Raw genomic sequence first — 15,400 nt, forward strand, 5'->3', positions numbered from 1 at the left:
CCTTTCTCTTTTCCTTCTGGCCTTCATACACTTCTGCTCCATCCATGACATGGACCATAGCATATAAGACATCTTGTCCTTCTTATATTTGGTGACTTCATGAAAAAAAAAAAAAAAAAAGAGAGAAGTTGGAACCAGACCAACTATAATCATAGGGGAACCGAAGAAAACTTCTTTGGCTAGGAAAAGAAAATTCCAGTCTCACCATTTTTATAGCAAAAGAATTTTCTTTTTTCTTCTATAGAAATAGAAAGGTCACATTTATCTGATTCACATAGTCCAAACTGCTTATTCAGGGAGCAGAAACTGAACTTCATTGCACTGAAAAGTTCCTGAGGAGAAACTATAATCGCTTCTCAGGAAAAGCAGCCCAAATAAGAATTCTGGTCAGAAGATAGCATGTTATCATGAGGCACCTGACTATAATTCCATACCAAGATTTAGCCAGATATGATTTAATTTTTCATTTTGTTTTAATCCAATTTGAAATTTAACAGTTTACTTAGATTTCCTTTGGGGAAAAAAACAAACAAATAAACAAAAAAAACACACTTCTGTTGTTTACATAGAAGCTCTTATTTTTGACAAAAAAAAAAAAAGTTATCGTTTTCTATGTTTTTGATTAGAATAATCTTGTTCTGTTTGCACTACAAATATTTGTGGGGGAGAATGAATGTTCCTGACCTACTCTACTTTTCTCTCTCTGAGAACACCATCACCACAATGCAAGGTTTGAAGTTCATAAGTGATAGAATTAGGGGATGATTCCAGTACTCTTGCCTTCCCATGTAAACAAATGGAATATTTCAATCTTTAGTACTGCCAGTTCTAAAACCTTTATAAACACAAATATTTACCCAAAGAAATATGAAGAATCACATTCTCATTAAAATATATATATATATATACATAAATCTGATTCCAAGAGCATAAAGTTGTGGACAAGGTAGTGCTCAAACGTGGTCTGCAAAAATTGAATTTAAGACTTGGCGAGCATTTCACAACATATGGCTAATTATGTTTTCTGAAGTTTCACCAAACAAGAAGCTAAAAATAGGTCTGCAGCTGATACAAAATACTTTTTTTCCAGTGGAGTCATTCTTCATTTGGAGATAACAGTCCCAATAAAATGTTGAATGCTACAACTCCACATGTTTTGGCAAAAAGGTAGTTTGGGGGAATTTAAGAATTCACTCAGCATGCAGCCAGCTGTCATTAAGGCTGTGATAAATCTGTTGGTTTTGGCCTGTGCTTCTGGACACATGTACCATCCTGAGGTATGGAAAAGAGATGAACTGGTAACACAGAACTTCAGCTTTGTGACAGGAGACGAAAGCAAGGAGGGAAATGGAGAAGACAAAATGGAATAGGGCAGTCTAATTAGGAGTGATGTAAAGCAGAGGAAAGTATCCTATATGTTAACTAAATATCAGAATCAGTAACTTGAATAATATGGTTCTCCTGTAACTTTTTGTCTTTGTATTCCTCCAGACTATTTCCAGGAGCTCAAATTTTCTTCCAATTTATTTCAGACAATGAATGCTTTGACAATACTGAATACAGTGCAAGCCAATACTAAAATTAGCATGTAGCAATTAAAAAATATTTATTTAAAAGTGTACATTTTTTCATCTTCACTTGAGTCCACATTACAGGTTTTAAAGCTTCTCTTATATTTAATCAGACATTCCATATAATATTGTACTTTTTCAAAGACTGCTAACTTAAAGGATAAAATATGGAACAAGCTAAGAGTACACATACTACCCTAACTTCCTTCCTTTGGGAGTATTGGTATCTACAATTGTGGGTAGACCTTTTACTTGTTTCATGGTCTCTTCTAAATTAGCTTTTGACAGGCTGGAACCTTAGTCAATAATCTATCATCTCCTGTTTTATTTCTTAAGCCTTTGATATCATTTTACAACATTTTCCAAGTCTGTGTTTAGCTTAACTTCCTGGAGATTCTGAAATCTTCACACCTTAGTGAGGGTACTATGTCTCTTTCTTTTATCATCTTTAAATCTTTGTTGTCACATAAAATACCTAGCAGAACATCTTCTTATGCACTCAAAGAACCTCCCATTCCTGGAACTTATCCACCCACCTAGGACATTTGAGGCTTCTAATGATGCTCTGAGGCCCTAAGCATTAGATCTATGTTTAGTCTCTAACAGTTGTAACAATTGTTTAATTCAACTGAGGTTATATTTTCAAGGCATAGTGCAGAGCTATGTATATCTGAGTCACAGCTGACTAGCTGGCTGAAACACTAACACAACTTTCACCCATGACAAAGGCACGCTGAGAGAGGACTGTTTTGAGAGTTTCTGCATAACATTCTAGTGTAATTAGACCAGTAGAGAGTGCATTTTTCTTTTGCTGTCTAGTGGTTGTCCTGGATAGCTTGCACAGATCCACAAATCTCTAAGTGGTTCAGACGTTAGTAGAACAAAATAAGCCACAACATATAAACAAGTGTTGCACTGTCTCTTGGCCTGCTGAAGTAGGCAGGTTCACTGTTAGTAATGCAAGGTCCCTATGTATGCAGTTGGACCCAGCTGTCACCCAACTGTGAAGACCTACTCTGGGATCTGGATCAATTGCCCTTAATTAATAAAGTTGTATGTACCCACTTGAGGAGGACAAGGAATCCTGCTGAATGAGAACATATTGAAGCTGAATATTCAGCAAATCATCTGTGAGGAAGGTTTTACAGACAGAGAGGCAGGGTACTCACATAACTTCCATAAGCCCTGTAGGGAAATGTCTTTAACTGAGCTTGAGGCTGGAGTTTTAACAGCTTACAAAGGATTTCTAAAATACCTTATCTCTACTCAGGCATTTAACTTGGAGATACTGAACTCAAATGGAGATACTTGAATGAAGTAATTTCTCAAACAAGGAAACTTCAAATGGAGATAGTTATTGGAAATCTTATCAGATGTATGAGATACTTCCGAAAATCTGGTGCTGAAATTTTATAAGAACACAACATATGATAGTAAGTATCTGTCAAGAAAAGTCATGGAACAACAAAAACATCTATTTTATCTCAGCATCCCACAACAGTAACAGCAGGCAAGCTGTTCAGCCTTTTTCTGAGCCAGAGAAATAATTGGGGCAAATTCTTATTCTTCTTTATATCACTTGTCCTGCTGCAATGGAAAATAAAATAAAATAAAACAAAAGGGTCAAATAGTTCTTTGAGGACAACTTGGGGAGGCAAAACAGTCTGCACTGGCAACCTGATTCAACACTATTTCTGAGGCAAGTAGGCAAGTGATCTATTTTGGAATACAAGGTTGGCCAAATCTCCACGTACACTGATGAGCCTTAACTTTCAGAAAGTCTCTTAGGCATCAGGAAAGAAAATCACTACTAGAGCCCTCAGGGTCTTCTGACGATAGCCAACATATTTTTCAAGGTAAGATGAGTCTCATCAGCATTAAAAATATATTAATGACAATACTTGAGCAACATATCGTAAAGTATAACCTGCTGCAGCAGATTTCTGCCTTTTGTTCACAGAAGAAACATCTGCAGCAGTCTAAGATTTAACTGGCTTTCCTTTCTCCTTCTCTCTCCCTTTTCTCCCCCTCTCAAAGTTTGCTGTCAAAGGTTTCTGACCCCAAAATAGAGCAGGCAGAAGCAAGAATGTGCCTGTGTTCTGGCTATTCCAGCGCAGTTTGGCAACTCAGCACAAGCACAACTTTATTGGCAATTTAAGCTATGACATTAAGTTATTTTACATAAGTTAACTTTAAGTTAACATTAAGTTAACTGGAACCTGTGAAATACGACAGTCTTTTGCAGGCTTTTCTAGTCACAAAGATGTAGAGACTGTAAATGCCAGCAAAGAGATTGGGCAGACCACTAAGAGCAAGGTAAATGTAGAAGTATTTAGTAGAAGTCATCAGTCAGAGAACCTCAGAAAGACAACAGGTTCAGAATTGGAAGTACAACTTCTACCAAATCCATGGTTTCAAAACACGGCCTACACTCAGCACTTAAACAAACACATTTGGAAATGCACAATTCTCCTAACATACTCTCATTCTTTGAAATTTATCTATCATGGATTCAAAGGCATACATTTTATTATGGTGTAGCCTACTGCACATTTTGAGATTACTATTTAAAATATCTGACTGGGACATGTTCCCTTCCTTGCAGTACTCAACAGAGGCAGTAACAGTTTAAATCAACATATTTAATACCTTCAAGCATGATCTAATTTACAAACAGAAAGCTTCTTATAAGAAAGTCCTCTCTGCCACATGTTGCTGTAGAATAACACTGCACTTGACTTCACTGATTGTTTCTTGAGCTGTTCAAGATATAGCCCTCTAAATTCTTCCCCAACTTCGTCTCTAACCTCCATACTACCTTCCCATTTCCTACATGTTCTTGTTAGTTCTGGCCAGATTACATCATAGTTATTTTTCTAAGAGGAATGCTTACACTTTCTGATTGATGGGCATTTCTGTAACTGTTCATTGTTTGGTCTGCATTTCCACAATTACCTTTATCCCACACTTTTTTTTTTTTTTTTTTTTTTCTGACTACCTTTTGCACCTCCTGGTTGGTATACAAAAATGCTTTGATAGGGCTATATGACAAACCTGTACAAAAACTGTATTCTTCTAATGACAGCATTTTGGACCTTTCCCTTCCTTTAAGTACAGATTGTCATAGGCTCTGTAGGCCTGGATTGTTGCGGTGATCTCCAAGTCCCTTTAATCTAAATGGGGGGAATGCTAGAATGTACCACAGACCCATTTGCCCAAAGGCACAGGAAGCACTATGGGAAGTGCACATAAATTCATAACAGTTTTCATATACAATACTGGGCTATCTAGGCTAACCAACAGAAAGCACTAAGTGTTCTGGAATGCAGTTCCACATCTCTTTGAAACGGGAATTGAGAGCCAGGATGCATTCTGAATTTAGAAACAAAGGCTCAGAACTTTATATTATCATCCCAAAGTTGGCTGTCACTACTCATTTTTTTTTTTTTTTTTTTTTTAAATATATTTTTTCAAGTTGAACTCAATGCTGCCAAGCATTTTTAGCCAAACATGGTTGTTTATCAAAAAATACTCTTCAGGAGACTTCAGCAGCAGAACATGTAATTTCTGGATTCTCAATGGATAGGAGATAGGCACCTGGACAGTCAGTTCAGTCAGTATAGCAGTACTTCTCTATGCACTAGCAAAGGAATTTTGCTGTATTTCATGAATAAAAGTGGATGAGAATCTTTATTTTCTAGATAGCTCTCCTGAATCCAGGTGCTCGAATTTCATTTAAGCTATACCTTGAATGCCAGAGGTTTTTTTTTTTTTTCCATGTTGTCCAAAGCTAAGAAATATTTTGTGTATCTATTTTTTTTTTTTTTATGCTGGAAAGGAGTCAGAAACGATGCACATCTGGAAGCTGTTGCTCTGTTGTTTATCACATCTATTTGTTCATGAATTAAATATTAAGCTGGCCCCAAAAGCATGACTGAAAAGCAATGCCATATGGATAAGAAATCATAATCTGTGAATTAGTGCTTTGGATGCTCATCTATATGACTAAGTACAAGTTATCTCTTGATTATTTCTGAGAAATTAAAGTAAAGATACAGAACGAGGAAAATAAAGTCAGAGGAACAGCTTTGTATACAGGGCTTTTTATTATTTTATTTTATTTTAACTTTATTTTAACTTTATTTTAATTTCCCCCAAATGGCCAAATTTAAGATGCTTAAAAATAAGTAGCAGGTCTTAGAGCATGGAGACAAGGTCAGAATAGAAATGGGAGTGTGACAGATTTTAATGCTTATTTATTGTGATAAATATACCAACCTCTTGAACATTTTTGTTTGTTTGTTTGTTTTGGGTGGGAGGTGTGGGTGTGTATTAGAAGCATATTAACATCCCAGGTAAACCTGGAATAGCTTTCTGTAAAGATATTTTATATATTAGTGGTTTGGGTGAGCCTAACCCTGCTTCTTTAATTGTTCAGCAATGTAAAACGCATCCTGATTGTATATAACTTGTAGAATGATATCATCAGCTCTGAACAGAAGTCTTCCTTCAGCTTTAAGAAAAGCATATGAGAACATTTTCATAATACAACTATTCAGTGTTGATTGCACTCCTTCTGCAACATTCACAACCAGCTGTGGAGGCATCAATAGTTCTACATGATTTAAGAAGTAGGTTGACTGGGAAAAAACAGCTATTGTATTTTGGTGCATATAAGTACATATGCATATATTGCAAATATTCATCAGTGCTGGCCAGATGTGTAAATGAATCACAGGATCCTATGAAACACAATTTTCTATTTCAGTGCTCATGAAGGAGAGAGCTTCTTATTCTCATTCTTCGAGAGTGTAACTCTGAATGAGATAATGGGTCTACCATATCCAGAGTTTGAGGGACTGATTCCTCATTCCCAACTTCTCAGAATACCCAGTACTAAATAAAGACACTATTAAGGGAAACTTTGTGTACAAAAGAATGTTGGAATATTTTAAAAATTATAATATAGTGATAAATATCTAACATTTTCTCTTTTAAAGAGGAAATTTAACAAACTGACAGCATCAGAACTTACTAGCCTAATAAAGTAGCAAACTGGAGCACAGCAATCTAGCAATACTATTTTCAGTCTGTAGACAGACTACAAGCAGAAAATCTGTTACTGAGAGGTACTTTTCCAAGTATATAGTCACGGCAGTTCATAACTTGATTGAATCCAATGAGCTCGGTCCATTTGGTTTTAGTTATTCTAGTGAAAACCCTAAGTAAAAAGTGTTTACTTAGGTTCTTCCTGAGCATAACTTTTTCCCCAGAAAATACTTCTATTTCTAAAGAACAGAACATCATTTGTAATAATTAGAAAATGAAAATGTTTCCTACATATGTAGATTCCAACATAGTTCCAAAGAAAACATTAGCATCTTAGGCCTGGAGTGACTGTTACACTAATAAGGTTCCTCTGTTTAAAGAATAGCACATCAGGGGAGCATAATAGAACTGTTCAAATGAATTCATTCAGTTTGGTATTTTCTGAATAAGTCATTTGACAAATCATGTTTTCTCGTTCTAAGGACTCATTCAGCCTATGCACTGTCACCCAGGGGCATTGCCTATTGTTTGAAAGTAAAAATAAACATATGTAAGCTACACTGAAACAATGGACAATATTTTGCATTGGCATGAACATATGTATTACCCCCTGAAGCCAGAAGATTTGTACCTTCCAAAACAATTTCATTTTAAAAATTTCCTAAGCACTGCTGCAAGGACAATTTTGCATTACTGCAGATGGTATCCTCTATCCTCTTCTTACAAGGATAAGCAGAAAAAGAAGCAAGGCTGCCAGAAGGCTGCTAGGGCTCCTTAATTCCCTTTTCAGCCTCAGATCGAGGAGATCAGGGGAGACAAATCCTGCACTAACAAAGGACTGACAGATGGATAGCAATAACATTGTTCCTTCTGTCTTCTCCGACAACTACCCGTGCATGACCTGGTGCTGGAGCAGCAGCAGCACAGACAGCTCTGGTACAGCTGCTGTCACTCCAGGTGCTCCTGAAGTGAGACAAGAATTAGACTGAATTTTATTTTTTTTATATTAGACTGAATTTTATTTCTAATATTAGAATATTAGAAATATTTACATTGCGTACAGTAAGTATGACAAAGATGGGTTGTCTCGCCTGGTTACAGAAAGGCAAACTATTACTTCACAGGCTATGATAATGGACTTCATATTCTTGTCTGGTTTCCCTCCTTGTTTGCTCATCTTACTATCAGTTTTCTGGGGACTCTCATTCAGCTAAAGGTATTACTTTAATTGTTTATTCCTTAATTGTTGGTTTTAAGAATTACACTAACCAAATGTAACCTCACTACTCCAACACAATGTGAGCCCAGATCCTATGCTACCTTCCAGTGATTTCTCTTGAGATTCTAGGCACAAACTCTCACATAAATCAAAAATACAAGTACATTGATTACTCTGATTCACTATGAACACTGAAAGAACAACAACAAAAAAGTATTAACATGAACCTTTAACTAATGAGAAAGAAAAATATACTCCTGTCCCACCACTTTATAATATGAGCCAACTGGCTGCTCCTAGAACAAGAAAATAGGTTATGGGGAATTTCATCACAGCTCTAAGTCTGCCCAAGATGATAGTAACCAGCTACCATTTTGTAGCTACCTGCCAGGCCTATGGGAAATTCATGACACCTATTCTACCTCCATGGCACCTTGAGAAAGGAGATACATGAAAGATGCTGAGAGAGATCACAGGATTTTTGTGCTCTACAGGTTACTGACTGAACTGAGACACAGAAATCATGCCTGACATGAGCTGGACATCAGCAGAAAAAGAACCTTAGTGGAATTGGGGCAAAACTAAGTTATAGTTCATTATGGAAAGAAGGAAATAAATTTAAATGGAAGGATTTGTAACCAAATGGAAAAATAAGAAGTAGCATCCTGTAAAGCAAAGTAAATCACATTTCTAACAAAGAAAAAACTGCAGATGGTGACAAGGTGGTTAAGAAATAAAATCTGCAGAAACTCAGCTGTCTTTCTGTATTTTTAATTCCACATTTCCAAAAACCAAAATGTAACATTTAAAAAATAGATTCCAAAATGCAGTCATAATGGCAAGATGATCAGATATTTATCCAAAACAAACACACATAGGAATTATGTTTTTTCAGCATTATGTTGCAAAACAATTGGGCCAAGAAATTAAGGAGAAAGAATCTTAAGACTGTGTCAACCATGCCCAATGGCTTCAGCTTTAACAGCTACTGCTATTTTTGGTGGACACATAAACATGCCTGGTTTATTACAAAACTACTTTGAAACTGACCTGGAGATCAGAAACAGGCTGAGGCTTCTAGGCACTGAGCCACATTGAATAACATCCCAGCTGGGAAATTACAGCTGGGGGACTGTTTGTCCCTGTGGCCTGTTTTCTCCTTTGTTTTTCTCACAGATGGCTGCAGGTTTTGAAGAGCTAACATGCTTCGTTATGTTAGACAGAAGGGACATCCCTCTGCAGTTTATAGCATAGCTGGACACTCCAGATTAAGTATGGTAGAAACACTACTTGCGTTACTTTTTCTGACAGAAATTGCTGTGTCCTGAGAGCAAGACTGACTCTCTCTCTGTTAAGCAGCAGAGGACATCTGCAACATGTAGACAGCTTCCCAAGAGAGAAGAAATCCATGGTGACTAAATGTACTGAAGCTTTATTTTTTTGTGTATATCCATCCCATTGCTCGAAGAGAAGTGTAGAAGCAGTAAGCAGGAAATCTCCCTTTTCAGAGAGCTTCCCTTCTCCACTGATGTGTACTTGTCACATCTACCACTTCTTATGATGAGCTACTGTTTTGGCTTGTTCTAGATCACTGATTTGGCTGTTTGTCCAGAATTTCTCAGGTATTCGGCAGTCCAGCTGGGGTAGCAGCTGCCAGGCAGCCAGAAATCCTGGACACATAACCATCACACATGCAGCATGACACTGAGCAGACTTTGTAGGAGCCAGCTGGGCATATACAGTCAGTTTGACACCTACAGGTGGTGCTGGATGGGTTACATTGTGTTTGCTGCGTGAGTGCCCAGTTGCACATGCCCAACACATTCTGAGCATTTCAGATTCACTGCGCTGCTCAGATTTATGTCTGAAGAACATCTGGGACCCTTAGCTTTCAAGTACCAAGCATTGAATTCCCTTGGGTCCCAGGGAGCTTCTCCATATCAAGAATGGACTCTAATCAAAGAACAAGTTAAATGGCAAATTCTCTTACCGTTCATGCAAGTTTTTCTCTAGTGACACAGAACTGTGTGTAATATTTAAAGGCACTACACAATACTTCTGTAATGTGAAATTGATGGTAAAATAAGGAAAAGTACTGGAAAAAAACACTCTATACCTGTTGTATCATTCCTGAATACCAGCTGAGCTAATTCTGAAGAATTAAGATGTCAGGAAAGATTTTATTATTTAAAATAATTTATCCTTCTCTTTTGCTGCAATGACTCCTGACATATACATTTTTACACATTGATTGATACCTAAAGAGCCACACCTTTTATCAAATGCAAAATCACTTCCAATCCACAGAGACTCCTTGTGTTTGGACAAGCCACTGAGTGTTAGAAATTTGCTAAATAGATCCATGTTTAGACCACATACTCTGTAATATAATATAGCTTATAATATTTTCTCTCTCTCTAAAAAAAAAAATAAAAAAAAAATCTATGAAACAGCTTCTTCTTTGCTCCTCTTAAAAAACATGGTCACAACCAACATGCCTCTCAGGCATCATCAAAAAATCTCAGACTAACTTCTCCTAATTGCTGAGTATCCCCTGCAAATAGCCTCACTACTTAACCATTCTTTTAAATTATTCAGCATGACAGATGCTTTTGATAAACATCATGGAGGTCAAGGACATCAATTAAAAACATACCATAAAATTGGCCTATTCTTCCCACCGAAGTTGGATTATTATACCTCTATTGTAGAGCAGGAGGACAGATTTTCTTCATAAGAAACAGAATGAAAGGATAAACAAAAGAAACAAAGACAATTAGAACCAGAAAGAATGGCTACCTATGTATGACTGCTTTTTCTTACGAAGTACAGTCTATGTTCATATGGTTGCACATCTTGCCTCAGCCAACTTGTGCAGCACATATACAGTCTTTGTTCCCCTGTCAGTCTCAGAATACCTGAAAGTCCCTCAGAAACTTTGGCAAGAAAAATAGGAGGACAAATTCTGACTGTATATATGAGCATGTCTTAAAGAACAACTAACAACTTTTTTTCCTTTGGATGTTTGTAGTTCACAATGAATAGTAATATTCGTTGTTCACAGTAGTAGTCCTCACTGCACCTTTTAAAAAGAGGGCAGTCCCAAAAAGGGCTGGTTGAGTGCACAATGATAGATCGCTCTCAAAACCAGCAGAAGGATGAGTAGCCTCAGTTGTATAAAGCTTGGTGAAATTGTGAGTGCGATTCAAGGAGGCAGCTTTGGAGATCTCAAAGGTGGACTATATTGCAACATATTTCATAATATGAGCAATTTAATTTGACTCTTTAAATTACTGTCATATCTAATGCTTGTTGTCCTTTATCAACTGAAATGAAAACAATAAAGTCAAACATGGAAATATTTTCAGAATCTTCTTTTCAATCCTTACACAAGTAGAACTAAAACTGCCCTCAGCTAGTTTTTCTTGAATGAAGATTTCAAGATTTCAATTTCTGTAGACTTTAAAGGTCTCTGCTAAGAACAGCAATTCATACTAAGCTATCTGAAGAATAAAACACTGTGGAATGATATTATTGTGTTATCTATTCATTAAATATCTATTCATAGTGAATTAATTTATTTATGAGCTGTTTGCATCTCATTGGAATCAGATTTGCCTGTGGAATGTAACCTTTTCTTTTTTTTTTTTTTTTCTGTGCAATTTTTCAGTCTTTTGTTAAAACCACTCCTACTATTTTACCTCTGCACTAGTCATTTCCAGTAAAACTCTCTGAATGTATATACAACTGATGTAAGACTGTGTAAGTACTTGATACGTTCTGGAATTAAACCAGAACAGTGAATTATACTAATCAGCAGTTCTGAAGTCTCAATGTTCATTTCTATAAATGAATAAGTATTTCAAATAGTTACACTGAAGAATGGAATGCATTTCAAAGCACAGTAATTTCTCCCTTATTTTAGCCTCATTTCATTCATAGCTGATGCAATGTCCAGTGACCTATTGTCCTGACTCAAAACATTTACATTAATATGAAATTAACAGATAATACCACTTATATTATAGACTTTAAGAAAGCAGCATGTTGATTTTGATGAAGTTTCTTTTCATATAGCAAATCATGGCAACATATTCATTTAATTTAGGTTCCATGTAAAGAATGGATTTTTTGTCAATGGAGGAGTTATATCTTAAAAAACGCTGTTTTGTTCATGCATGACTTCTCTCAACTCTTTCAATCCATATAATCATAGACTAAAATATGCATTACATTCCTACAGTCATCCTTGGGATTAGAGTTCTTCAGTAATTGTTCTCCTTTCTCAAAGTAATTCATTCCTGCATGTGAAGCAAAACACTGAAGATATACAACATAGACAACAGAGTGCTCTCTGACCATCTCTACCTGAAAACATCACTTTATCTTATTTCAATTTTTATCTATGCAAAAAGTGGTTATCAGTTCCCTTCATAAAGCAGTGTAAGATTAAAGAAAAACCTTACATAAAATATTCTTGCTTTGCAATTAGAAGTAGATCCATTTTGCTTATCTCCACAGAGATGAAGAATGACCATAAGAAAATAATTTTTTAAAAGAGAATTTCTTGCAGGCAGTAAGATGAGACTACCGTCATTACTGTCTTTCATTTGTGCTATGACATGTATTAAAATTTCATCAATTATTAAAATGTGCCAAGTATGTGGAAGTAGAGTTGTTAATCAATGACGCATTTATTTACAGAAGAAGATATCAAAAACTAAAACGTTTGCAATGGCTAGCAATATAGCTGTGCAACTATATTTCCATTACTGTGTTTTGTCAGTTTTTTGTATTTTTGTACTTAATTGCTTTTCAGATAAATTATTAATACCCTTACTGCTTGCTGCAATTGCCACTAAAAATAGTGGATTTTTTTTTCATCTGTTTCATGTGCCATATAGAAAAAAAGAGCCAAATTTTTTAACAATATACAGACTGCTAAAATCATGTGAGTATACCTGTCCTTAATTTTTCTTTAGAAAAGGTGTATTTATGTGTATATAAAAAGTGACAGCAAGAAACAGGCTATGGAAGAAGACAGAGAAAATAGTAGATGATCAAAGTAAGGAAATTGTGGCTGTATGAGGAAGAACTTTTTTACTAAACGAACACCAAGTGTTAGGTATATTGCTGTCCATCTCTAATTCAGAATAATGCTGCTACCCAGAAGTTTTCAGACAGAAAACATTACATACTGCAATACAAAAATTATGAAGCAGGAGTAGCAGCTGTAATCATAGACTATAAATCTTCAAATTAAAATCTTGCCAGAAGTGGGCTACTTTTATACCATCATTTTAATTCTCAACTCTACAACCTGACTTCTCATTTTAAAATAAAATTAAAATAAATGTTAAATTAAATTTAAATAAAGTTTCTTTGTCATATACACTAAATCTCTGTTGTCACGAGTGAGCATTTTTTGTCTTCCATAGTATGTATACATACTTACAGTCTTGCATGTAGAGAAAAAAAGTGTTTATAAATGCAGGTTTTACAGTATTTAGGTTCTAGTTAGGTTTTACATTTACTTTGCATTCACAGAAATAATAGTGCAAGCTATACGACAGTGAGTTGGGATCAATATTGTCCTTGAGCACTGTTACACCTTGTCCTCAATCTCCCTCATTTCTTACTATTTCAGAGAAGCTCTCAATGAACTGTGATGTACAAGGACAATTTTTTGAATATTTGCAAGAAAATTAGTTGAAGACCCTTCAATAATATTGCTTTGCAATACAAGGACATGCCCTCATTAAAGACTGTCATTGGTTTAGGTATCCTACAATCCTGTGCACTAAAATCCAAGGTTGAAATGAGGCAGAGCAGTGCAACATCTCAGCATTCCTGTGGGTATAGCTGCATCATCAACATCATGTGCACATAATCCACCCACCTACCCTTTCTCATTCCAAGAGTGCCTGTTTCCTCACAGAGTTATTACTCCCACATGACTTTGCCCTTTCTCTCTCAGCTTCAATTATAACATTAGCTTATTTCTGGACAGGCTAAAAACAACAGCTGCTTTCCTTTGGGCATTAAATACCATTTAGTACACTTTTTTTCCTTAGGAAAAAATTAACCTTACTAGTGGTATAAGTACTCCAAAACAGACATTTATAGGGATGAACTGGAAATGTTTACTAATCTTAAATGCTTCTAATATGTGGCACATTTTTGTGTATGAGAAACATTTGTAGTCACTAAATTCTGAATGAATGCATTGTTTTAACATACACAGAAAACAGTACTTTTAATGTCCCCAACTCTTTCTTGCTCTATGATCCATATAGTAGCACTTAGGGCTTTCTGTTGTTATTTAATGATTTGCAATTTGTTTAGATGTCGACTTTTTCTCCTTCCTGTCAGAATTTTCACACAATGCTTTTGGTAATGGTATAAAAACACCTTGCTGATAACCGTGTCCTAGAAATAAAACAATTAACCTGGACAAGAGAGATGCTATATTTCCACGTCACTTTCTTTGCAAGTATTGTCCCATACATGCATTTTTTGGCCATCACATTTTGCATATTGACACCCTGAGCAGTCTGGAAAACCTACTCTCTGAAAAAACATCTAATGACATCAGTCATATCAGTTATGTTCCTCACACTTAACTGAATCACCTCATAAATCTGTGATACCACAACACCAAGAGCTCAAACTGGATTAATGGCAGACTGTTGATGTCTACTGTATCCAGCTTCCAGACTGCAACAGCTAGTTGCTTCCAGACTTGTCCACACACTGGATGCCGATCACTGTAAACTCTTTAGATTCATGAAGGTCATTTCCCTCCTGCTGGTCAAACTGGTCGTCATGACAGCAGAAATCCGTTCTACTATGCTGGTCATCTTGCTGCAGAATGGTAAATATGTATGCACTGAATCCGACCATGGTAGCAAGTGTTAAAACACTTTCTTTGCTGTCAGTATAAAACATAGCCTTTAAGAATTACTACCCTTGCTTTCCAAAGAAAGGTGACACCATCTCAATTCCTCACCAACAGATCTCAAAAGAAGTACCACAACCTGGAAAAGCTATTGCAAACTTTCCCTTGACTATGACTGGGTAGGCAAAACAAATAACCAGAGCCAAAAGATATATGACTAGATGTCCCAGCAGTTTAGGAAGGTTTCTTTACAGAAAACCAGCAAGGACTAGCCTTTCCCAGACAGTGAGCAACCTTTAGTATTTTACTGATGTGCACAGGAGGAGTACATCTAGCAGTGCAGTGGGGTGGATGGCATGCAGGCTTAGACAGCAAAGATTGACAGAGATAACTTGACTCTGCAGCCTTGGTATGGCCCACATTGTGTCCCTCAGGTTAATCTGCCTTATATGAAGGGTCTGTAACTGTCCAGCTTCTCTTCAGGCTTTCTTAGATAAAGATTTAGCCCTTCTGGAAGACACTGCTCTGTTTATATTGAATAGCGGCCTTCAATTTCTTAACTACATAGCAACTTTCTTGTTTCATAAATACCTCATGAAGTATCACAAAATCAAGAAAGAAATCATAATAGACCGATTCATTTTAGCCCAGCCCCCTATATAG

The 15,400-nt window shown here is 36.2% G+C and overlaps 1 protein-coding gene across 6 annotated transcripts in view; it reads right to left on the reverse strand.

The window, feature by feature from the left end:
• KIF6 (kinesin family member 6) overlaps nucleotides 1-15,400 on the reverse strand; it is a 175,984-nt gene that overhangs the window by 34,889 nt on the left and 125,695 nt on the right. The window lies entirely within an intron of this gene.

Source organism: Anas acuta, chromosome 3 (genome assembly GCF_963932015.1).
Source record: "Anas acuta chromosome 3, bAnaAcu1.1, whole genome shotgun sequence".
Taxonomy (NCBI): domain Eukaryota; kingdom Metazoa; phylum Chordata; class Aves; order Anseriformes; family Anatidae; genus Anas; species Anas acuta.